Here is a 25,950-nt window from a genome sequence, read left to right as displayed (position 1 = left end):
ACTCATAAAGTATAAATCTCCCTTTTCTTACCTTTCCTTTTTGTTTCTTGCATGTGTGCTAAGTTGTTTCAGCCACGTCTAATTCTTTGTGACTCCATGGACTGTAGTCCACCAGGCTCCTCTATCCATGGGATGCTCCAGGCAAGGACACTGGAGTGGGTTGCCATGTCTTCCTCTAAGAGATCTTCCCAACCCAAGGATTGAAATCCACATCTCTTACATCTCCTGCATTGGCAGGCAAGTTCTTTACCACTAGTGCCACCTGAGGAGCTCCTTTTATAATTAATGTGTTAATTATAGTTAATTAACCTGACTTGCTCCTTAGAAAAAAAAGCTAGACAGCATATTAAAAAAGCTAGACAGCAAATTAAAAAAAAAAAAAAAGCTAGACAGCATATTAAAAAGAAGAGACATTACTTTGCCTCCAAAGGTCCGTCTAGTCAAAGCTATGGTTTTTCCAGTAGTCATGTAGGGATGTGAGAGTTGGACCCTAAAGAAAGCTAAGTGCTTGAGAATTGATGCTTTTGAACTGTGGTGTTGTAGAAGACTTGAGAGTCCCTTGGACTCCAGGACATCAAACCAGTCAATCCTGAAGGGTATCAGTCCTGAATAGACATTGGAAGGACTGATGTTGAAGTTCTAATACTTTGGCTACCTGATGTGAAGAACTGACTCATTAGAAAAGACCCTGATGCTGGGAAAGATTGAAGGCAGGAGGAGAAATGGGCAACAGAGGATGAGATGGTTGGATGGCATCACCGAATCGATGGAATTGAGTTTGAGCAAGCTCTGAGGTTTGGTGATGGACAGGGAAGCCTGGCGTGCTGCAGTCCACGTGGTTGCAAAGAGTCCAACACAACTGAGTGACTGAACTGAGCTGAACCTGACATTACTAATCAAAAAGAAAGAGTTCTATTATGCTGTCTCCACAAACAGTATATGAAAAGCATACAAAGAGAAGATAGTTTTATATGTGTACATTATCACCCATGCTTTTTCAGGAGAGAGCATGAAAGGTTTTATCTTTAAATGCAATACTGTTGTTTAATCACATGCATATCATTCCTTCTTGATAGAAATGATTCTGTAATGTAAATGGTCAACCCTAGGAGTAAAATGTTAACAAGGACTGGCTTTTTCCCCCTATAATACTCATATCCCACACAATTGTTCCAATAGAATTATACCACATTTCATTTCTATACTCTTGGTTTAATTGCAACAATTTTTTTAAAAAATTGACAATATTCAATTTGAAGGGGCTATCTTTTTTTTTTTAATTATGCTTACTTAAATTGGATAAAACAAAGAAATAGCCTATAACTGATAGGTTATAGTCGTGACTCTTTTTTGCATTTCAAGCAAGTGTCTCTCTGATTTAAGCCAAAGATAAATTATTGGAAGGCTACTGAGGAATCAGATATTTACTGGAGATAGGAGACCATGTAAGATGAGAATAGGAAGAACAGCAATGGCTCAGAGAAGAAAGTCTGGTCAGCTTATTCCTGCTATGACAAGTAATCCGTAATCTTTTCTTCTGCTACTGCATCTCCCACCCAAATGCAAAGGCCAGCGAATCTATATTTGATCTGCTAGGCTTAGGTCATGTGTCCCCTCTTGGCTGTACCAGAATAGTGAGAAAAAGAATATGACTCCTTTGGCTATTATCATGGTTTGCAAACACCTAGGTTTACTCATATACCAAAATTAAACCTGACAGAGAGAAGCAATTCCCCCAAAGTACCTGACACTACATTAAGAGAAACAGAGATAGGTAGGCAGGCCAAAAAAAAATGACTTAAGTCTTTAACTTGTCATGTCTTGACTGATTCATTTGAAAGGAAGAGAAGTTACACATGCCAATAAGGTTACAGAAATGAGAGGAAGCATGAGATGCGGGGGCAGATTTTTATAATTATATTAATATTGATACCTCATGTTTGGTTAAAACACTGATAATAACATTAACTATGAAAATAAGAGACATTTGAATTAAGATAACTAGGATGGAGAACAATTAGAAAATTTTAGAATCTTTGAGATTTAGTTTATTAAAAAATGTGCTTCTAAATAAAAATATTATTCAAGCAACAATAATATATTTATCTATATTGCATGTTAAATCATAATTAACTAAGGGATGCTATAATCAGCTGGCTAAAAATACTAAAGGGATAAATCGGTATCTTTTCTTTTAAAAAAGATTCTGATTAGGGAAATTTAGCTTGAGATTACCATCTTTTGTTGGATAATCTAATTAAAAACAACCCACTTCCAAACAGCTTAATCTTGTGAGCTAAGGCAAACAGATGTTTATCACTTTGTACTGTTCAGCCCAAAATGTGAATACTTCAAAAAGCCAATCTCACACACTTGCTTAACCTACTAGGAGAGGTGAAACTTGAAAATCCTATCTCCTAGATTCTTATCAATGAGGTAGGTGGTGGTGATCTAACAAGCTAAGGGACATAGTTTAAATGCCTGGTTTTTTAGGTTTTTTTTTTTTTTTGGTGACAGACTTATTTCTCTACTCTCAGTTACATACAGGAGAGAGAATGAGTAAAAAAGATGGTTTCAGTAAAAATGTTAATGAAATGCACTTAAATACACAAAAAGAATTCTACCCCTCACCCGCTCCCAACTTAACCCCAAAGTATACTGTACTCTCTGGCTGGAAGAGTCAAATTAGCAATGCAATACATTTTCATGAATGACTACTTAGAGTATATTATTGATGACAAAGTAGATTTTGTATGTATCGAGGAATCTGACAAATAGAACTCCTGAGAAGTGATACAATAAATAGTAGAAGGAGGTGCTTAAAACATTTGTATTTTAGTATTTGTATATTCAAACTATGTATTTTACTTAATATATTTATATATACAAATTATACAATTATATATAATTAAAATAGCAAGGCTTCCCATCTAAGTACTACTTAGCATTTTGAAAATTATCTAGTTTCCCAAACAATAATTATCTATACAGTACATACAATTAGTTGTGTACCCAAGTTGGATATTTTATTTATTCTCTATATCATTTTTGTTACTTGCTATCTCTGTTAATAAAGTTTAGAGAAGAATAATAGTATGAAACTTAAATGAATATCTGAAAGTATTTCCCTTTTCTGATAATCAGGCCATTACCACTCTCTTTTGTCATGGTGTCTGTCAAAAAAAATGGTGATATGCAGAATAACGTGACTGTCCAAAGACACATCTGCTTTTTGTTATTTCACATTCTTTACAATTTTATTTCACACTTTTTCAAAAAAGTATATTTCCCCAGCAATGTCATTATTTACCTATATTTTATTGTACAGTAGGACAAAAGTTGCTCTGTAGAATACATAGATTGAAGACCCTTTTGTGTGCTGAGCTTGAAAAACTACGTTCTCTAGCACATAGAATGCATTATGGCCACTTATCCTTTAAGCTACTGAAAAAAGTTTCTAGTTGAGTTGCACAAAATCAACTATTAAGGATAATTTGTGGAACAACAACTGTTGTCTTTGAATCACACGAGATGAGAACTATCAAGTATTAGAACACTAAAATACTAAAGAACTATTAATCTTTTGCTATGTGCCATCATCACAAACACTTCCATTCAAGCCAGTACAGTCAGTTCAGTTCAGTTGTTCAGTCATGTCCGACTCTTTGCAAGCCCACGGACTGCAGCATGCCAGGCCTCCCTGTCCATCACCAATTCCTGGAGTTTACTCAAACTCATGTCCATTGAGTTTGTGATGCCATCCAACCACCTCATCCTGTGTCATCCCCTTCTCCTTATACCTTCAATCTTTTCCAGCATCAGGGTCTTTTCAAATGAGTCAGTTCTTCACATCAGATGGCCAAAGTGTTGGAGTTTTAGCTTCAGCATCAGTCCCTCCAATGAATATTCAGGTCTAATTTCCTTTAGGATGGATTGGTTGGATCTCCTTTCAGTCCAAGGGACTCTCAAGAGTCTTCTCCAACACCACAGTTCAAAAGCATCAATTCTTCAGCACTCAGCTTTCTTTATAGTCCAACTCTCACTTCCATACATGACTACTGCAAAAACCATAGCCTTGACTTGATGACCTTTGTTGGCAAAGTAATGTCTCTGCTTTTTAATATGCTATCTAGACTGGTCATACATTTTCTTCCAAGGAGTAGGTGTCTTTTAATTTAATGGCTGCAATCACCAACTGCTGTGATTTTGAAGCCCCCCAAAATAAAGTCTGCCACTGTTTCTACTCTTTCTCCATTTATTTGTCATGAAGTGATGGGGACAGATGCCATGATCTTAGTTTTCTGAATGTTGAGTTTTAAGCCAACTTTTTTCACTCTCCTCTTTCACTTTCATCATGAGGCTCTTTAGTTCTTCTTCACTTTCTGCCATAAGGGTGGTGTCATCTGTATATCTGAGGTTATTGATATTTTTCCTGGCAAACTTGATTCCAGCTTATGCTTCATCCAGCCCAGCATTTCTCATAATGTACTCTGCATATAATTTAAATAAGCAGGGTGACAATATACAACCTTGATGGATTCCTTTCCCTATGTGGAAACAGTCTGTTATTCCATGTCCAGTTCTAACTGTTGCTTCTTGACCTGGATACATATTTCTCAAGAGGCAAATCAGGTAGTCTGGTATTCCCATCTCTTTAAGAATTTTCCATGGTTTATTGTTCCATTCAAGCCAACAATATTCTAATATCTAACTTATAAAATCTAGTTCAATGTTATTAATGTCTAACTGATTTTACTATTACAGAGATTACAATTACAGGTTTCTATCAATTGTCAAAAGATCACTGTGGTAAAATATGAGACAGTTTGCTACTTTTTGACATTTATTCTGGAAGTTTCATAATGCAAGGTCTTTCTAAACAAACATAGACACACTAACCAATGAATTGCATTATTAATATGTGTAACTTTGTATTTTCATAAAGCCCTTTGTATAGTTTTAAATATTTATCATCAATATTCAGTTGCCTTTTGGTATCTGGAGAGGATTGATTCCAGAAGTCCCCACAGATACCAAAATCCACAGATGCTCAAGTCCCATATATAAAGCAATGCAGTATAAGCAATACAGTTGGCACTCAGAATCTGAAAATATCCATCAACCAAAATGAATCTTTAATTTCTTTCTATATACAGCCCCTAATTTCTCTGCCTGGAATGCCCCTGCTTTAACTTTTCATGGCCACATCCTCTCCAGTTTAAAGCCCAACTCAAAACATGTCTCTTTTAGGAAGTCTATTCTCCAGCTTGAAGTCAACCCTATTGATTCTTAAATCCCACACAATCATAGTTCTCCATCACTGGTTAAAAATACAGAGGTCAGGGATGCATTGTGGATCTTCCTAATCACAGTCAATGAGGACAGCTAAACTTTTACAAGTATCCAAAGTAATGCGTATATACACTGAAATTTGAGAACCACTGTTCCATTTTATTTGCATCTCTATCTCACTTATTCCTCTTTATTTTGCAATTATTTATATTATTTCATGGTATCCGGTACTACCACTTCATGGCAAGTAGATGGGGAAACAATGGAAATAGTGAGAGACTTTATTTTCTTGGGCTCCATAGTCACTGCAGATGGTAACTGCAAGAAAAGCTATGACAAACCTAGACATCATATTAAAAAGCAGAGACAGTAATTTTCCTCCAAAGTTCCATATTGTCAAAGCTATGGTTTTTCTAGTAGTCATATATGGATGTGAAAGAAAGATGAGTGCTGAAGAATTAAGGCTTTTGAACTGTGGTGTTGGTGAAGACTCTTGAGAGTCCCTTGGACTACAGGGAGATCAAACTAGTCCATCCTAAAGGAAATCAGTCCTGAATATTCATTGGAACGACTGATGCTGAAGCTGAAACTCCAATACTTTGGCCATCTGATATGAAGGACCAACTCATTGGAAAATACTCTGATGCTAGGAAAGATTGAAGGCAGGAGGAAGAAGAAGGGGACAACAGAGGATGAGATGGTTGGATGGATCACCAAGTTAATGGACATGAGTTTGAGCAAGCTCAGAGAGTTGGTGATGGACAGGGAAGCCTGGTGTGCTGCAGTGCATGGGTTCACAAAGAGTTGGACACAACTGAGTGACTGAACTGAACTGATATTATCTCTCTTTGACCTCCTGTTAAAGACAGTTCTTGAGGGTGGGCAGTGTCTTCATTATTATCTTTATAGCCTTTGTGGGACACAGTAGGTGTTGAGTAAAGGTTGAATATATGGTAGAATGAATGAGCTCCAGAGTGGTTTTTTTTTTTTAACACATTGAAGTTACATTTCATAACATTTTAAATTATCTTTTTAAAAATGATCTTACAAGTTGCCTCAAATTTTCTAACAATAAGGCAACAGCCAGTAAGAACTGGAGGAAACTGATATTAGTTAATATCCAGCTGATGGTCAATGCCACTAATATTTGAATTTGATTCTATACACAGGATAACAGATAGAGCTAATCTTATGTTAATCTTAGATTATTAGTGGTTATATGGTGATCTGTGTTGAGGAAGATTCTGAGGCTGTACAGATTCAGTATCAAATAGTCCTGTTCACCATTGAAGTCATGGCCTGTATACTGGGAATGTTCCATCCCTTATCATCTTTAAAATATAATAGTGACCTTTGGGTGTTGTAAATTAAAAGATACAATTCCTTCAGATATCACAAATTAAATGACTTCAGGGACCATGGAAAATTAATATAAGTGAGTAAAACAGCTCAGGTGGGGGCTAGGCTAATGGAAGAGAAATTCTAAAGTGAAAACACTGGCTTAAAACTCAACATACAAAAAATGAAGATCATGGCATCTGGTCCCATCACTTCATGGCAAATAGATGGGAAACAATGACAGGCTTTATTTTCTTAGGTTTCAAAATGACTATAGACAGTGACTGCAGCCATGACATTGAAAGACTGGCTCCTTGGAAGAAAAATAATGGCAAACTTAGACAGCTTATTAAATAGCAGAGACATTACTTTGCTTCCAAAGGTCCATGCAGTCAAAGCTATGGTTTTTCCAGTAGTCATGTATGAATGTGAGAGCTGCACAATAAAAAAGGCTGAGTGCCAAAGAACTGATGTCTTTGAACTGTGGTGCTGTAGAAGACTCTTGAGAGTCCCTTGGACAGCAAGATCAACCTAAAGGAATCAATCCTTAAGGAAATCAACCCTGAAAATTCATTGGAAGGACTGATGGTGGAGCTGAAGCTCCAATACTTTGGCTACCTGGTGTGAAGAGCAGACTCATTGGAAAAGACCCTGATGCTGGGAAAGATTAAAGGCAGGAGGAGAAGGGGTGGCAGAGGATGAGCTGGTTGGATGGCATAACCAACTCCATGGACATGAGTTTGAGCAAGCTCTGGAGATGGTGAAGGACAGGGAAGCCTGCCATACTGCAGTCCATGGGGTCACAAAGAGTTAGACATGACTGAGCGACTGAACAACAACAACATGAAGCACTCAGCCCTGGATGGCCTGAGAGAAAGTGAAAATGAAAGCCACTCAGTTGTGTCTGACTCTGCAACCCCCTGGACTTCTCCAGGCCAGAATACTGGAGGGGGTAGCCTTTCCCTTCTCCAGGGGATCATACCAACCCAGGGATCAAACCCTACATTGCAGGAGGATTCCTTACCAGGTGAGCCACAGGGAAAGCCCAAGAATAGTGGAATGGGTAGCCTATTCCTTCTCTAGCATATCTTCCCAATCCAGGAATCAAACCAGGGTCTCCTGCATTACAGGCAGATTTTTTACCAATTGAGCTATCAGGATGGCCTATTATATCACAAATCCACAGATTCCACATTATCAGATCACGGGAATCCCATAGAAAGATTTCTGTGAGTAAATTTCCTGATTTCCAAATTGATTGACTACCAATTTAGTTTTCAAAAAATATTGTTCAGGTCAAAGAAAAAATAGTCTGCCTATCACACTTCATAAAATTACTTGGAGTGCCTTTCTGTCTCTGCCTACCTCTAGTTCTCTCTTCTCTTCCCTGAATTGTCCTAATTTAATGATTAGAATCAATTTTTAAAATTTATTTTCTGTTTCTGGTCTTACGTTTAGATCTTTAATTCATTTTGAGTTTATTTTTGTGTATGGTGTTAGAAAGTGTTCTAGTTTCATTCTTTTACAAGTGGTTGACCAGATTTCCCAGCACCACTTGTTAAAGAGATTGTCTTTAATTCATTGTATATTTTTGGCTCCTTTTTCAAAGATAAGGTGTCCATATGTGCGTGGATTTATCTCTGGGCTTTCTATTTTGTTCCATTGATCTATATTTCTGTCTTTGTGCCAGTACCATACTGTCTTGATAACTGTGGCTTTGTAGTAGAGCCTGAAGTCAGGTAGGTTGATTCCTCCAGTTCCATTCTTCTTTCTCAAGATCACTTTGGCTATTCGAGGTTTTTTGTATTTCCATACAAATTGTGAAATTATTTGTTCTAGCTCTGTGAAGAATATTGTTGGTAGCTTGATAGGGATTGCATTGAATCTATAAATTGCTTTGGGTAGTATACTCATTTTCACTACATTGATTCTTCCAATCCATGAACATGGTATATTTCTCCATCTATTAGTGTCCTCTTTGATTTCTTTCACCAGTGTTTTATAGTTTTCTATATATAGGTCTTTAGTTTCTTTAGGTAGATATATTCCTAAGTATTTTATTCTTTCCGTTGCAATGGTGAATGGAATTGTTTCCTTAATTTCTCTTTCTGTTTTCTCATTATTAGTGTATAGGAATGCAAGGGATTTCTGTGTGTTGATTTTATATCCTGCAACTTTACTATAGTCATTGATTAGTTCTAGTAATTTTCTAGTGGAGTCTTTAGGGTTTTCTATGTAGAGGATCATGTCATCTGCAAATAGTGAGAGTTTTACTTCTTCTTTTCCAATTTGGATTCCTTTTATTTCTTTTTCTGCTCTGATTGCTGTGGCCAAAACTTCCAAAACTCTGTTGAATAGTAATGGTGAAAGTGGGCACCCTTGTCTTGTTCCTGACTTTAGAGGAAATGCTTTCAATTTTTCACCATTGAGGATAATGTTTGCTGTGGGTTTGTCATATATAGCTAGAGGAGAACATAGGCAAAACACTCTCTGACATACATCACAGCAGGATCCTCTATGACCCACCTCCCAGATTATTGGAAATAAAAGCAAAAATAAACAAATGGGACCTAATTAACCTTAAAAGCTTCTGCACATCAAAGGAAACTATTAGCAAGGTGAAAAGACAGCCTTCAGAATGGGAGAAAATAATAGCAAATGAAGCAACTGACAAACAACTAATCTCAAAAATATACAAGCAACTCCTACAGCTCAACTCCAGAAAAATAAATGACCCAATCAAAAAATGGGCCAAAGATCTAAATAGACATTTCTCCAAAGAAGACATACAGAGGGCTAACAAACACATGAAAAGATGCTCAACATCACTCATTATCAGAGAAATGCAAATCAAAACCACTATGAGGTACCATTTCACACCAGTCAGAATGGCTGCAATCCAAAAGTCTACAAATAATAAATGCTGGAGAGGGTGTGGAGAAAAGGGAACCCTCTTACACTGTTGGTGGGAATGCAAACTAGTACAGCCACTATGAAGAACAGTGTGGAGATTCCTTAAAAAACTGGAAATAGAACTGCCTTATGATCCAGCAATCCCACTGCTGGGCATACACACTGAGGAAACCAGAAGGGAAAGAGACACGTGTACCCCAATGTTCATCGCAGCACTGTTTATAATAGCCAGGACATGGAAGCAACCTAGATGTCCATCAGCAGATGAATGGATAAGAAATCGGTGGTACATATACACAATGGAGTATTACTCAGCCATTAAAAAGAAAACATTTGAATCAGTTCTAATGAGGTGGATGAAACTGGAGCCTATTATACAGAGTGAAGTAAGCCAGAAGGAAAAACACCAATACAGTATAATAACACATATATATGGAATTTAGAAAGATGGTAACAATAACCCGGTGTACGAGACAGCAAAAGAGATACTGATGTATAGAACAGTCTTATGGACTCTATGGGAGAGGGAGAGGGTGGGAAGATTTGGGAGAATGGCATTGAAACATGTAAAATATCATGTATGAAATGAGATGCCAGTCCAGGTTCGATGCACGATACTGGATGCTTGGGGCTAGTGCACTGGGACGACCCAGAGGGATGGTATGGGGAGGGAGGAGGGAGGAGGGTTCAGGATGGGGAACACATGCATACCTGTGGTGGATTCATTTTGATATTTGGCAAAAGTAATACAATTATGTAAAGTTTAAAAATAAAATTAAATTAAAAAAATAAAGCTCAATATTCAGAAAACTAAAAAAAAAAAAAAATTATTTTCTGTATTCTTCATAGAGAGGGCCTCCATTGTGGTCTTCTGTCACTGCCTTTGTCCCAGAAAAGGCAAATTCAAAGAGCCCTCTGTTGCATTTTTTGTTTGAAGGTCATGAATTTACACAGAACTTCTTAGGGTAAAGGAATGAACTAGGAGCATCATCAGAAAGGATCAAATATTCTTTTAAACTCCATAGTCTCAGGTAATTGAATTATAGTTCTTATGCATTTAAAGCACTTTTTGTCTCAATAAAAATGGATAAACAAATAGGCAGAAATTGAGCAAAACATGAAAAAAAGTCTAAATGTTCTATATTCACTTTAAGTATTATTTGAACAACTATAGTTCAGTTAAGTGAAATCATTTTTATCATGACCAATAAAGGCAAAAACCTGCATGCCTTGCAACTTGCCTCTTCTCAGAAGAACTCCCGAGCACACTGTTAACAGCTGTATAAACAGATTCTGCAATACATGGTCACAGTGCTAAGTTGACAGCCTTACAATTACAGAAAGCTCTAGGGCATTGGTCAAAAGTGTGTGCATGTGTATCTTCATATTTGTCTCTTCCCTGGAGGGTTGTTTTCACCCATCACATATTAGTGCTAATAGAGCTTTCTGACCCAAAAGTAAGAACACCTCACCTGTGAAGGGGTGTATGTGTTGCTTGAATGGTTTGCATATAAATACTAATACCTATCCAACCTTATTTAGCCCAGTAAATCTCTCAGAGGGTATAACTCAGCCATTTTGACCACAAGCGGCTATAATTAGGTCAGATGAGGAATGCAAACCCTCTGCCATGAATCATGTTTCTCAACTTCCAGATTTTAACAAATACTCCCAACTGACTGAAGGTTAACATACATGACCCAGTGTCTCTTCAAACAGCAGGTGGAGACATGATATTCATTTTTCTTGAGTTTATTTAAAGTCTAATATGCACTGAGCTGGTAACATGATTTGCATTTCAAAATCAGAAAATAAGGCCTGTCTCTTGGGTTGGCTCACGAACCTCTGGGATTTGGGAATTCCTCATTTAGGGAAATGTGATGTCTGGAAAATCCCATGGAGAGAGTTGCCTGGCAGGCTACAGTTCGTGGGATCTCAACAAGTCAGACATGACTGAGAGCATGCACACACACACCCAAAACTTAAAAAAAAAAAAAAAAAAAAAAAAGCAAAAGCAACATTAACAATAACAACAACAAACACATAATTGGCAATAAAGCAAGTCCCCAAATGATCATCATCCAGTGCATTCTGATGCAGCAGCCTTGTAAAAAAGTCTGTCTATCCATCTATCTAAGTCACTGATTTTTATTTTTGGATCACATATCAATTCCAACTCAGGAAAACAAGAGAGAACTCAGCCTTCCTGTTCAGGAAGCGTGGATCAGTTTAAGAGTGAACAGCACTGAAATTGATCTCCTCTATTGCCTCACCATGTCTAAAGACCTCTGATATCCTATTTCATCCCATATAGTATTTGTGATAGGAAAAGGAAGAAATTCAGGATCAGGAGGTCGAAGTGCCAGATTTGGGGTTGAGGGCTGAGATGTGGAGCCCTGAAACAGGGATGTTGCCAATCATGGATTCCAGGGTTATGATTCCATTTCAGATCCATATCAGGAAGCCCACTGAGCATTTCCCTGAGAGGGATGAACACCTGAATCTAGTAGCATGTAAAAGGACCCCCCAGTGACTCCCTATTACCCACAAGGTAAAAACATTTTTTCCATGGTGTAAAGTTCTCTCGTGGCTTGACTTTTGCCTACTTTCCTAGCAATATCTCCCCCCCTATCCTAATACATGTTTACACATCCCCAGGTGTGAACAGCTACTTGCTAGCAATTTCACAGCTCTATGGTTTGATGTATGCTATTACTGTGTGTGTGTGCTAGGTCACTTCAGTTGTGTCTGACTCTTTGCAAAACTACGGACTGTAGCTCACCAGGCTCCTCTGTCTGGTAAGTATATTGGAGTGGGTTGCCATGTCCTCCTCCAGAGCATCTTCCTGATCCAGAGATCGAACATGCATCTCCTATGACTCCTGCATTGCAGGCAGATTCTTTACTCTGAGCCACTGGGGAAGCCCCACACTATTACTGCTTTATGGTAACTCTTTTTCTTCCTTCTTCATTTTGAGAATCAGTTCAGTTCAGTTCGTGATTCAGTTCAGAATCAATCGCTCAGTCGTGTCCGACTCTTTGCAACCCTATGAATAGCAGCACGCCAGGCCTCCATGTCCATCACCAACTCCTGGAGTCTACCCAAGCCCATGTCCATAGAGTTGGTGATGCCATCCAACCATTTCATCCTCTGTCGTCCCCTTCTCCTCCTGCCCTCAATCTTTCCCAGCATCAGGGTCTTTTCAAATGAGTCAGCTCTTTGCATCAGGTGGCCAAAGTACTGGAGTTTCAGCTTCAACATCAGTCCCTCCAATGAATACCCAGGACTGATCTCCTTTAGGATGGACTGGTTGGATCTCCTTGCAGTCCAAGGAACTCTCAAGAGTCTTCTCCAACACCACAGTTCAAAAGCATCAATTCTTCGGCCCTCAGCCTTCTTTATAGAATGGCCTCTATTAATTTTCAAGAGCTAACTTGAGGACCTGTTTCTCTGTGAACTAAACAGTGGGTGAATGCATTTTCTTTTGGGAAAATATTATGTCTTGAGTATTCTGTTGTTATAGATTTTCTCACACCATATTGCTATATTTATTTTTCTTGTCTTCCTCCACACAGGGCTGAGCTCTTTGAGGTAAGAAGGGTGCCTTATTCATCTACATCTCAAGAAAAAGAATAATAGGGTACTGCATACATTTTAAATGCTCAAAAAGTAATTGTTGGATAAAGTGTTTTTAAAAATAGATAGTTTGAGAGACTTCTCCAGAAATATTGTTTATCACGTCTTTGGAATACCTCAGATCTAGATGTTGCTACAGTCTCAACCATGACTAGAGCCACTTTGATGCTATTTCATTGTCTTCTTTTCCCCAATGAAATACAATGTTCTATAGAGAATGTCTTCAGGAGAAACCATTAATCTAACTTGTCTGTTGCCTTCACAAGCTGTACAATGCCATTCACCCTCTACTTATGGACAGAGGAGCCTGGTAGACTACAGTCCATGGGGTCACAAAGGGTTGGACATGACTGAGCGACTTCACTTTCACTTTTATCTTAGCAGCTAATTTTGCTATGGGAGTCCTTGCTTCTTAGGGGCCCTATCATTAAAAAAAAGAAGGGCATAAAAACAAATCTGAAAATCATTTGGAAATTAAATTTAAAAACATTCCACAAAAATGAGAATATTTGGAACAATATGCCTATCAAATAAGACCAGATTTAGGGAATAGAAGAAAAGTAAAAGAACTTTGAAATTTCTAAAAAGAACTATCACAAAATTTGCAAAGTAAGGCCAAGAGAGTTTCAGGAATGTCCAGCTGCAACATCTGAGAACTCATACTTGTTTTAATTTTTGAAGTACATACTCACTTATTGGTATTTAGATGTGCTTTCTCCCAGGACAAATGCTCTCAGAGAGTCAAAGACATGACATTTGATTTTTCCCCTAAGGATCTAAGGTATCTATGACTTCTGTGAGCTTTCAGTATAAGCTTTCACATTTTAATTGAAAATTTAAATCTTCTTCATTGACTACTTTTTAAAATTCTAAGTTGCCAACATTGAGTCTGGGAATTATTGATGAAATGTTATTTTATTCATTAATACACAATAATTACTCTTACTAAAATTAGTTACACACAAATTTCACATTCATTATCTATTTTAATGGATCATATTTTTGAGCTTGATTGCATGTGTTTCGGGGGAAAAAAAGGGTAGGTATATACCCTTATTTATTTCCTTACTTAAATCCCTCTCAAACTGCTTCAGTTTGAGTGATTTTTGATATGTTTGAAATTTCATTTGGGTTTACAGTCTACTGGAGTAAATTCCAATTTATGCCGAAGCAATAAGAAATTATTTGAATAATTCTGAATGAGGAACTGCAATCTTAATAGTTCTCTTTCCTTTTAGTGAAATGGTCTTAGTTGTACTGAGGTTCAGTGATTGATAGAATTCATGCTATACTTGTTTTTCAGGACTGCCAAAACAAATTAGCACAAATTTGGTGACTTTGAACAAAAGAAATGAGATTGGTTGTAGAAATAAATTCATTTAGTGAGGAACTCTGTATTGCTGCTTTTTGTTTGCTTATTTTCTGTCTTTCTGTTTGCTACCTAACAAAGTATTGCAGTTCTATTTATAATAAATTGAATTATTTGTAGATAGATATATTTTTAACATGTAAGGATGGCCAAATGGAAGATTCTTTTTCATTTCTGAATTATCTGTCAGTTTATATAACTTTCGATAGTGAAAGGATAGAATCTCAAAGATGAAGAGTATTTGGAGTTGGTTTCAATAACATTCATGATGAACATCTGGAAGTCTTAGAAGTGATTTAGGAGAAATATCAGCACATGTTTCTTGTTGGATAAATCTCAATGGAAGAGGCATACAAACATTTGAAAATAATTCACTTCTTTTTATAACAGTCTTATAAAACCTGCACACTCTTACACCGTTCACTCTTCGTTCATGTATACAGGTCCTAAATTTGAATTCCTCTATCTGTAGACTCTGCAGCTACCAAATATTCTCAACAATATAATATCTCCACTTTCCATGGCTGTTAGAATGTTTCTGATTTATTGCTGTTTTATATCTACTATACAATATTCATTACTTAGAAACTGGTTGTAAAACTCTGACAGAGATCTCTTTCTGATGCTTCCATGATATATATAAGCTTTCCTGGCTCCATAAAGAAGAAAATTCAAGGAGGTAACTAACAACTGCACTAAGCACAATAAATAAACAGAGCTCAAGTCAAATATAGACGAGATTTTGCTGTATGCAAACAGACATGGGAGAAAAACAATGAACATCTATAGTTCAGTGCCATTGGAGCATTCATTTGCTTTTCAGTTTTCAAGGAGAATACAACTGTATTTGCTTTGATTACAATGATGATTTTGTTTAAATTTTGATCTCAGTTTGCTGACTTCATCTATATCAATCATTTTTCTTAAAAGCCATTTGCCTTTTAAGCTGACCAGAAAATACTCAATTTTTAATGCCTACTTATAAACTCAACTGAAGAGAGGTAAGGATAATGAAAATATCTTTGTATATCCAAAGGATTACTATCTATTTTCAATAAAATGACAGTGATCCAACCTGAAAGTGATCTCACTGGCTCTGAAAACTCACAATGTGATTCTAACAAAGAGAAGGTATGTAACATGAGACAACTATCTCTCCTGTCTTGCAAGCGGTCATATAAAAGGAGTGGTTGGACCATATTCTCCTAGCACTGATAGGTTTATAAAGAGAACGCAGGATAATTAGTCTGAAGGGAATTAGGCTGGCACAAATAATAATTAGTCTGGCACGAATACTGAAAAACATTGTAAACCACCACCAAGTTACAGGTTTGTAATAGGGGAAACACGATGGTAAAATGTAAGCCAGTTGTCTACTATTAGAAGAAAAATAGCCATGAGGGCATAGACTTTGTTCAATTGCTCCTGACTATAAACCCTGTACCTAGAACAATCCTTGGCTTATGAAAGACGTGCTCAAAATATTTTGCTAAATTAACATTTAAAGGTGTTACCCATGTGAGTAATGAGACATACATATTTACTCTACAGTGAAAGCTATTGCTTTGGGCAGAAGGTAGACTATTTCTAGAAAATAGTTCAGTCTGCTATTAAAGGTCTTTTTTTTTTTTTTTTTTTAATTGCACTTTGCTTTATTGTGTGTGTGTGTGTGTGTGTGTGTGTGTGTGTGTGTTTACTACAATATTGTAGCGGCTTTGCCATACATCAACATGAATCCGCCACGGGTGTACATGTGTTCCCCATCCTGAACCCCGCTCCCACCTCCCTCCCCATACCATCCGTCTGGTCATCCCAGTGCACCAGCCCCAAGCATCCTGTATCAGGCATCAAACCTGGATATTATACATGTTTTGATGCCATTCTCCCAAATCATCCCACCCTCTCCCTCTCCCACAGAGCCCAAAAGACTGTTCTATACATCAGTGTCTCTTTTGCTGTCTTGAATACAGGGTTATTGTTACCATCTTTCTAAATTCCATATATATGCGTTAGTATACTGTATTGGTATTTTTCTTTCTGGCTTACTTCACTCTGTATAATAGGCTCCAGTTTCATCCACCTCATTAGAACTGATTCAAATGTATTCTTTTTAATGGCTGAGTAATACTGCATTGTGTATATGTACCACCGATTTCTTATCCATTCACCTGCTGATGGAAATCCAGGTTGCTTCCATGTCCTGGCTATTATAAACAGTGCTGTGATGAACATTGGGGTACACGTGTCTCTTTCAATTCTGGTTTCCTCGGTGTGTATGCCCAGTAGTGGGATTGCTGGGTCATAAGGCAGTTCTATTTCCAGTTTTTTAAGGAATCTCCACACTGTTCTCCATAGTGGCTGTATTAGTTTGCATTCCCACCAACAGTGTAAGAGGGTTCCCTTTTCTCCACATCCTTTCCAGCATTTATTGCTTGTAGACTTTTGCATCGCAGCCATTCTGACTGGTGTGAAATGGTACCTCATTGTGGTTTTGATTTGCATTTCTCTGATGACTGATGTTGAGCATCTTTTCATGTGTTTGTTAGCCATCTGTATGTCTTCTTTGGAGAAATGTCTGTTTAGTTCTTTGGCCCATTTTTTGATTGGGTCGTTTATTTTTCTGGAATTGAGCTGCAGGAGTTGCTTATATATTTTTGAGATTAGTTCTTTGTCAGTTGCTTTATTTGCTATTATTTTCTCCCATTCTGAAGGCTATCTTTTCACCTTGCTTATAGTTTCCTTTGTTGTGCAGAAGCTTTTAAGTTTAATTAGGTCCCATTTGTTTATTTTTGGTTTTATTTTCAATATTCTGGGAGGTGGGTCATAGAAGATCCTGCTGTGATTTGTTAGAAAAACTAACACCCTGCTTACCTGGCCCAAACTTTCTCTGTTGGTCTGCAGTCTTCTATTTGACTCCATGCTTCAGAGAGCTAGACCAAACCTCTGTTTCAATGACCTCTGTACCTAAGCTTCCAGGAAGGTGGGTCAATGACTTTAGTCTTTAAACTGCTGAGCCTCTCTCTCCCCACGCGTCCTCGTGTGAGTGACACCGTCTTTAAACCCTGCATGGCAATCCCTGACACACCGCCATGATGCCCAGGGAAGACGGGGCAACCTGGAAGTCCAGCTACTTCCTTAAGATCATCCAACTTCTGGATGATTATCCAAAATGCTTCATTAAGCAGACAACATGGGCTACAAGCAGATGCAGCAGATCCGCATGTCCCTCCGCGGGAAGGCTATGGTGCTGATGGGCAAGAACACGATGATGCACAAGGCAATCCGAGGGCATCTGGAAAACAACCCAGCTTTGGAGAAACTGTTGCCTTACATCTGGGGGAACGTGGACTTCGTGTTCACCAAGGAGGACCTCACTGAGATCAGGGACATACTGCTGGCCAACAAGATGCCAGCTGTCGCCTGTGCTGGTGCCATAGTGCCATGTGAACTCACTGTGCTGGCCCAGAACGCTGGTCTGGGGCCCAACTAGACCTCCTTCTTCCAGGCTGTAGGCATTACCACTAAGATCTCCAGGGGCACCATTGAATCCTGAGCAATGTGCAGCTGATTAAGACCGGAGACAAGGTGGGCGCCAGCGAAGCCACGCTGCTGAACATGCTGAATATCTCCCCCTTCTCCTTCAGGCTGGTCATCCAGCAAGTATTTGACAATGGGAGCATCTACAACCCTGCAGTGCTTGACACCACAGAGGAAACTCTGCATTCCCGCTTCCTGGAGGGTGTCCGCAATGTTCCCAGCCTATGCCTGCAGATTGGTTACCTGACTGTTGCATCTGTACCCCATTCTATCATCAATGGGTACAAGTGGGTCCTGGCTTTGTCTGTGGAGACTGATTACACCTTCCCACTTGCTGAAAAGGTCAAGGCCTTCTTGGCTGATCCATCTGCATTTGTGGCTGCTGCCACCACCACAACCCCGGCCAAGGTTGAAGCAAAGGAAGTGTCGGAGGAGTCGGACGAGGATATGGGATTTGGTCTCTTTGACTGATCACCAAAAAGCAGCCAACCTGGCCAGCATTATTTGTGAAATGAGAAAATAAAGGCTTACTTATCTTAAAATAAATAATAAATAAAATAAACTGCTGAGCCTTAAAAAGGTTCTTGCCAGGAGCAAAGTCCCTCAAGGCAAGAACACAACTGCCTTGAACTTTAAAACATGGAAACTTACATTACCACATGTAAACTAGATAGCCAGTGGGAATTTGCTGTATGACTCAGGGAACTCAAACTGGGGCTCTGTAACAACCTAGAGGGGTGGAATGGGGAGGGAAGTGGGATGGAGGTTCAAGAGGAAGGGGATATATGTACACCAATTGCACTCATCTCACACGCTAGTAAAGTAATGCTCAAAATTCTCCAAGCCAGGCTTCAGCAATATGTGAACCGTGAACTTCCTGATGTTCAAGCTGCTTTTAGAAAAGGCAGAGGAACCAGAAATCAAATTGCCAACATCTGCTGGATCATAGAAAAAGCAAGAGAGTTCCAGTAAAACATTTTTTCTGCTTTATTGACTATGCCAAGGCCTTTGACTACGTAAATCACAATAAACTGTGGAAAATTCTGAAAGAGATGGGAATACCAGACCACCTGACCTGCCTCTTGAGAAACCTATATGCAGGTCAGAAAGCAACAGTTAGAACTGGACATGGAACAGCAGACTGGTTCCAAATACGAAAAGGAGTTCGTCAAGGGTGTATATTGTCACCCTGTTTATTTAACTTATATGCAGAGTACATCATGAGAAACACTGGACTGGAAGGAACACAAGCTGGAATCAAGATTGCTGGGAGAAATATCAATAACCTCAGATATGCAGATGACATCACCCTTATGGCATAAAGTGAAGAGGAACTCAAAAGCCTCTTGATGAAAGTGAAAGTGGAGAGTGAAAAAGTTGGCTTAAAGCTCAACATTCAGAAAACGAAGATCATGGCATCTGGTCCCATCACTTCATGGGAAATAGATGGGGAAACAGTGGAAACAGTGTCAGACTTTATTTTTCTGGGCTCCAAAATCACTACAGATGGTGACTGTAGCCATGGAATTAAAAGATACTCCTTGGAAGGAAAGTTATGACCAACCTAGATAGCATATTGAAAAGCAGAGACATTACTTTGCCAACAAAGGTTCGTCTAGTCAAGGCTATGGTTTTTCCTGTGGTCATGTATGGATGTGAGAGTTGGACTGTGAAGAAGGCTGAGCGCCGAAGAATTGGTGCTTTTGAACTGTGGTGTTGGAGAAGACTCTTGAGATTCCCTTGGACTGCAAGGAGATCCAACCAGTCCATTCTGAAGGAGATCAGCCCTGGGATTTCTTTGGAAGGAACAATGCTAAAGCTGAAGCTCCAGTACTTTGGCCACCTCATGCAAAGAGTTGACTCCCTGGAAAAGACTCTGCTGCTGGGAGGGATTGGGGGCAGGAGGAGAAGGGGATGACAGAGGATGAGATGGCTGGATGGCATCCCTAACTCGATGGACGTGAGTCTGAGTGAACTCTGGGAGTTGGTGATGGACAGGGAGGCCTGGCGTGCTGCGATTCATGGGGTCACAAAGAGTCGGACACGACTGAGCCACTGATCTGATCTGATCTGATCTGATGACTGATTCATGTTGATATTTGGCAGAAACCAACACAATTCTGTAAAGCAACTGTCCTTCAATTAAAAAATAAAGAAATTAAAAACACAACAGTAGGAAGGAATCTCAGACTTCACCCAGTTAATATCTTCATTGTTGACAGTGAGAAAAAATTAGAAGAAAGGCAACTTGTGCCCAGTGATTCTGGAAATAAATCATAAAACCAAAGACTAAAACCCAACTCCCTTGCTGAATCCAAGTCCCTTGCTGCTTGGTTCTAAGACCACAAAAAAGAGTGAGAATAACATTGCCAGCCTTTGAAATTATAAAGATCTCAAGACTTTCAGACTCCATCACTGAAAAAATACAACTGACACGCCCCTTGAAAATATATCCCAAATCATATTATTCCCCCTCTCACTTCCCTCACATTCATCTCTCACTTTCTCTTCTGAGAATATCTGCATTCAGGCCCTTACCTTTGTTCTTTTCCTTTTTTCTTCTTTTCTATTTTATTTTTTTCTGCAGATGATTCTAACATTCTTGCCTAAGTGATTCATGTTCTTCTAATCTAATTCCAAACACTGACCTTATAAAAATTCATCATTTTTCTCAAGAGAATGAGAATGAAAATGACTTGCAAAAACGTTTCAACCAATGACTGACAGTCCTGAGACTAGAACCCAGATGTCCTGTGTTCCAGTCTAGGTTCTTCTATTATAAGGCATTGTAAGGGAAATAACAACGTCCTGATTAATTCCAAGAATCCCAAAGATGGATAAAATTACACTATCAAATTCCATCCCCATATATGAAATTGACAATTTCCCTGTCCTCCTACAAAGGGAGAGCCTTAATACAGAAGACCAAACTGCTTCTCCATTTATAAGATAAATCCTCAAATTTCTTTTTGTCTAACTTTTGTAGACTTCTACATTCAGTAGGTCTACCATATTTATTTCCCTTTCAGGATCAAGTTGTTTTATTTACCATCCCAAGAACAAACAAAGCTCCTTACTTTTGCCCCAACTCTCCAAGATAACTCAATTCAATTCATCCTCTGTCAGTCTCTCTCTCTCCTTTATAATGTATTGAATGTATATAAAATATCCTAAAGAGATTTATTGATATCTCAATTGTGGGCCATATGTTGTCATATTAAAAGTTTAGCTGGATAAAAGAAAAGGACACCTGGAGATGCCCTGGTAAAATCTCTTTGAGTGGGTCAAAAATAAAACTCTAGAGAAGTTATGTGATTTTGTAAAGGATTCCAGGTACTATGGAGAAATCTGAGGAGAAGAAAGAAAATAAATGCAATTTCTTTATATGGCCAGGAAATTATAGATAATATATAATCACATTTCCATTTTACATATTGAGACTATGGTAGTTATATAAACTGTATGAGATATAATTTGGGGAATGAAGGTCTGGTTTTCATTTCTTTCAAGCCCAAGCTTATATTCATTAAATCAATCGCACCTTAATTTTAAGAGTGATAGAAAGATTAAAAAATAAGATTTTTACACATAATATTTAATAATCTCTGGGCCAGGGAAAAGAAGTTGTGAAGTTTATCCATATTAGTGGGGACATTCAGGACAGGCAGTCTAAAGAAGAGTTTTTCTGAACTGATCCTCTTTGAAATAGGGACTCTATTATGAAAAAAAGCACATGCAATACTAGTATAGGAGCATTTATTCTCACTCTTAAAATAATGACTTTTAGCAATAGTGGTTATGAAAGAATCTAAAGAGTAATGCAGAGTATGAGCAAATTAATATATATTTTTAACTTCTATATATAACATGCATATATATGTATATATCTTTAAAATAATAGCTACAACAGGCTACTAGATAAACAAAACAGCCATAAACATTACAATGCCTGACAGCTGCAAAAATAAGAACTGAAAATGACAGTAGCCAATACTACTACTCAAGGCTGAAGCATGTAATTTACATCTTAGTGAAATTAAACATACTATAATAGCTTAGCTTCCAGGCAACAATACTATTAAATTTGCAGTAGCAGTTTATGACATCATCTGAAACCCCAGGATACACATTTGAAGCTGGCTATTATGGTTAGTAATCAGTATTGCTGTTCTGGTTAGTTTTTCATTTAATTCATTGCAGGCTCCTATTAAAAAAGAAGACAAATATCAGCAGTTGAGGATGCTGTTTTTTGCAAAAGCTGTTAAGCCTCAGGTTGCAGTGATGTCATATTTTAAAATCAGTAATAATAGCTTATATTTGAATAGCATTAAGAGGTCAGAATTATATTGAAAATATGATAATTTAAGCATTTTAATAGTCAATAAGCATAATTTGGGGATTTCTAACTCACCTTTTCCAAAATGTTTCTTAACAAACTGTCAATGATTGTACAACGGCAGAGTAACAATAAAACCTATGGCTGTAAGTAATGATTTTATATTATACAGCAGCAGTCTCAACCAGATATACTGTAATCAGACCATTAGAAGTGCCGACACCTCAGGGGAGGAGTATCTATGAATTTTAAAAATGTTTCCAATTTTTGGTGCATGAATTAATTTCTTTGGAGATGGAGAATATAAGTCACTACATAATTTTTCAAAATGTCCCATTTTCCAAAAAGTTTATGAACTTTGTTAATCATAAGAGTGATTCTCAACGGTTAGGGAAAGCTTTTTAGAATCTCCTGTGGTGAGTATGAGAAAGGACCATTTAGTTAAGTTCCATCTATTTTCACTAGATGATTCTAAAATCCTTGATTTTCAAGGATTTTGTGGCTTTCTTACTTAATCTCAAGCGCTGAACTGTTAAAAATTCTACACTGATTGCAAGAGGACACTTGAGGACTAGGGAGATGAAAATGACTTGGTGAAAGTTCTTTGACAGTACTCTTGAAACTATCACAACATTTTTAATCAATTAGACTTCCTGGTGCTAGCTGTAAAGAACTTGCCTGCTAATACAGGAGACGTTAGAGATGCAGGTTCAGTCCCTGGGTCAGGAAGATCCCCTGGAGGAGGGCCTGGCAACCCACTCCAGTATTCTCACCTGGAGAATCCCATGGACAGAGGAGCCTGACAGGCTACAGTACACAGGATCACACAAGCTTGGATACAACTGAAGTGACTTAGCATACCCATGCATGCCAAAATAGAATAAAAAATTTAAAAAATATATGTTTGACTGATGATTTCAAGATCTGGAACTTGACAACAATTTTCTAGAGATTCTTTGCCTTTATTTTGCAGCTGACTTTTTCCCCCCTCACTCAATGAATGTAGCTGCATATATAAGTGAGAAGCCTCAAAAAAAATGGAAGTTTAAATGGAAATATTGGATCACATATTGAGTTAATCTGATCTGAAGTAGATGACTACCTTAAGTAACCAAACTGAAAGAAATCCACCTCAAGTATCTCACTGAACAATGCATAACCTTTAACATCCTTAGGAAAGTAATGAAAAAAACCTTCATTATAAGGTTTTTGGGAAACTTAATGGTTCTGCCTTTAGTGCCTCCCTCTGAGTCACGTTATATAAACTCTATATGATTATCACCAATAAGCACCAAGTGCTTAGAAATAGTAAGTTTAGAACAGGTGGCAAGGAGAAAAAAAGGTATAGAGGACGGTATAGTAATGCACTTTTAGGATCTAGAGATCTGTGAATATAATGTCTATGGAGTAAAACTTGCCACTCTAAAATATTTCCTTGGGAATATTTTGAGTTGAAAACAATCAAGGCCCAAGGACTTTCAAAGAAACATTGACCTTTCCCCTAACTGACTTAAGAATATAGATAGAGGACCTGTTTCAGTGCAGGAGCTCTCACTACAAAAGTACAAAATGAACTAGGTGTTCAGTTCAGTTCAGTCACTCAGTCATGTACGACCCTTTGTGACCTCGTGGACTGCAGCACACCAGGCTTCCCTGTCCATCACCAACTCCCAGAGCTTACTCAAACTCATGTCCATCCAGTCAGTGATGCCATCCAACCACCTCATCCTGTGTCATCCCCTTCTCCTCCTGCCTTCAATCTTTCCCAGCATCAGGATATTTTCAGATGAGTCAGTTCTCTGCATCAGGTGGCCAAAGTATTAGAGTTTAAGCTTCAGCATCAGCCCTGAATATTCAGGACTGATTTCTTTTAGAATGGACTGGTTGGATCTCCTTGAAATCCAAGGGACTCTCAAGAGTCTTCTCCAACACCACAGTTCAAAAGCATCAATTCTTCAAGTGCTCAGCTTTTTTTTATAGTCCAACTCTCACATCCATACATGACTACTGGAAAAACCATAGCTTTTACTAGATAGACCTTTGTTGGTAAAGTAATGTCTCTGCTTTTTAATATGCTGTCTATGCTGGTCATAACTTTTCTTCCAAGAAGCAAGCATCTTTTAATTTCATGGCTGCAGTCACCATCTGCAGTGATTTTGGAGCCCCCAAAATATAAACTAGGTGTGGCAGGCAGCAACTAGCAGACTCTATTAAAATTCCTTTCTAAATCCTATTGTCTCTGCAAGGTTCAGCAAACATTCGTTTAGGAAACTTTTGCTTTTCCATTTCCATGTCAATTTCCTTCCTCCCCTTTTAGGTTCCAACCCCCCAATATTTTGTATTGTCTTGAGCTAAAGGCTGTAGTTAAGGTGAGGTTAAAAAGGCAGTACTTAAGCTGAAGGAAATCAGTCCTGAATATTCATTGGAAGGACTGATGCTAAGCTGAAACTCCAATACTTTGGCCACCCGATGTGAAGAACTGACTCACTGGAAGAGATCCTGATGCTGGGAAAGGTTGAAGGCAGGAGGAGAAGGGACAACAGAGGGTAAGATGGTTGGATGTTATTACTGACTGGATAGACAAAGAGTCAGAGAAGGCGAGGGTTCCCGCCATTTTGGTGAGTTATTTAATTTTTCTGCATCTCTCCCATGTTTACATGTTATTTAACTTTTGTTTGATTTTCTGCTGTTAATCTGTCTCTCATCACTTTAATTCTTAGACCAACCAGAAGAATCTAGAAGGGTAGAAGAAAATTTCTTCCTCCCTCCTTCACATGTCCCAAAGGATGGCAGTCAGAGGTCACAAAATGTCTAGGAAAGATGAACTTATGAAAAGTGACGTGAAGAGAGTTTAAGATAAAACATCATCAACCTCCTAGCTTTGGCTAGACCATGCCTTAGCGACTTTCAAAGAGAAGACCTCAAGTGATAAATGGTCCCCTGATATTCACCCTAAATACTCAGAATTTAACAGACAGAATGGAAGGGATACCAGAAGAGAACTCAACAAGAAAAATTATTTTCTTGAGCTAGTTAAATGACATTGTAAGACTGTTCTATACATCAGTGTCTCTTTTGCTGTCTTGTACAGAGGGAGAGGGTGGGAAGATTTGGGAGAATGGCATTGAAACATGTATAATATCATATATGAAACGAGTCACCAGTCCAGGTTCGATGCACGATATTGGATGTTTGGGTCTGGTGCACTGGGACAACCCAGAGGGATGGTGTGGGGAGGGAGGAGGGTGGAGGGTTCAGGATGGGGAACAAATGTATACCTGTGGCGGATTCATTTCGATATTTGGCAAAACCAATACAATATTGTAAAGTTTAAAAATAAAATAAAATTTAAAAAATTAATTAAAAAAATAAATGACATTGTAAACTATATTTTTTAAAAATAAATGCTATACATGGATATAAGGCAAGTAGATAAAAGTCATCTGCCTCTTGACTCTCAAAAGTGAAAAAGGCTAAAAGAAAGCAGTAGTTTAACCCAGAACACCAGTCTGAATAAAAGCAGACTCGA

The 25,950-nt window shown here is 38.1% G+C and overlaps 1 protein-coding gene and 1 pseudogene across 13 annotated transcripts in view; one reads left to right on the top strand and one right to left on the bottom strand.

Moving 5' to 3' along the window:
• PTPRD (protein tyrosine phosphatase receptor type D) overlaps window positions 1-25,950 on the bottom strand; it is a 2,538,842-nt gene that overhangs the window by 978,489 nt on the left and 1,534,403 nt on the right. The gene's annotated exons all lie outside the window — the stretch shown is intronic.
• On the top strand, window positions 17,572-18,636 carry LOC133253407 (large ribosomal subunit protein uL10-like; annotated as a pseudogene).

The sequence above is a fragment of the Bos javanicus genome, chromosome 8 (assembly GCF_032452875.1).
Source record: "Bos javanicus breed banteng chromosome 8, ARS-OSU_banteng_1.0, whole genome shotgun sequence".
Classification (NCBI taxonomy): domain Eukaryota; kingdom Metazoa; phylum Chordata; class Mammalia; order Artiodactyla; family Bovidae; genus Bos; species Bos javanicus.
This window is presented reverse-complemented; position numbering and strand designations above follow the sequence as displayed.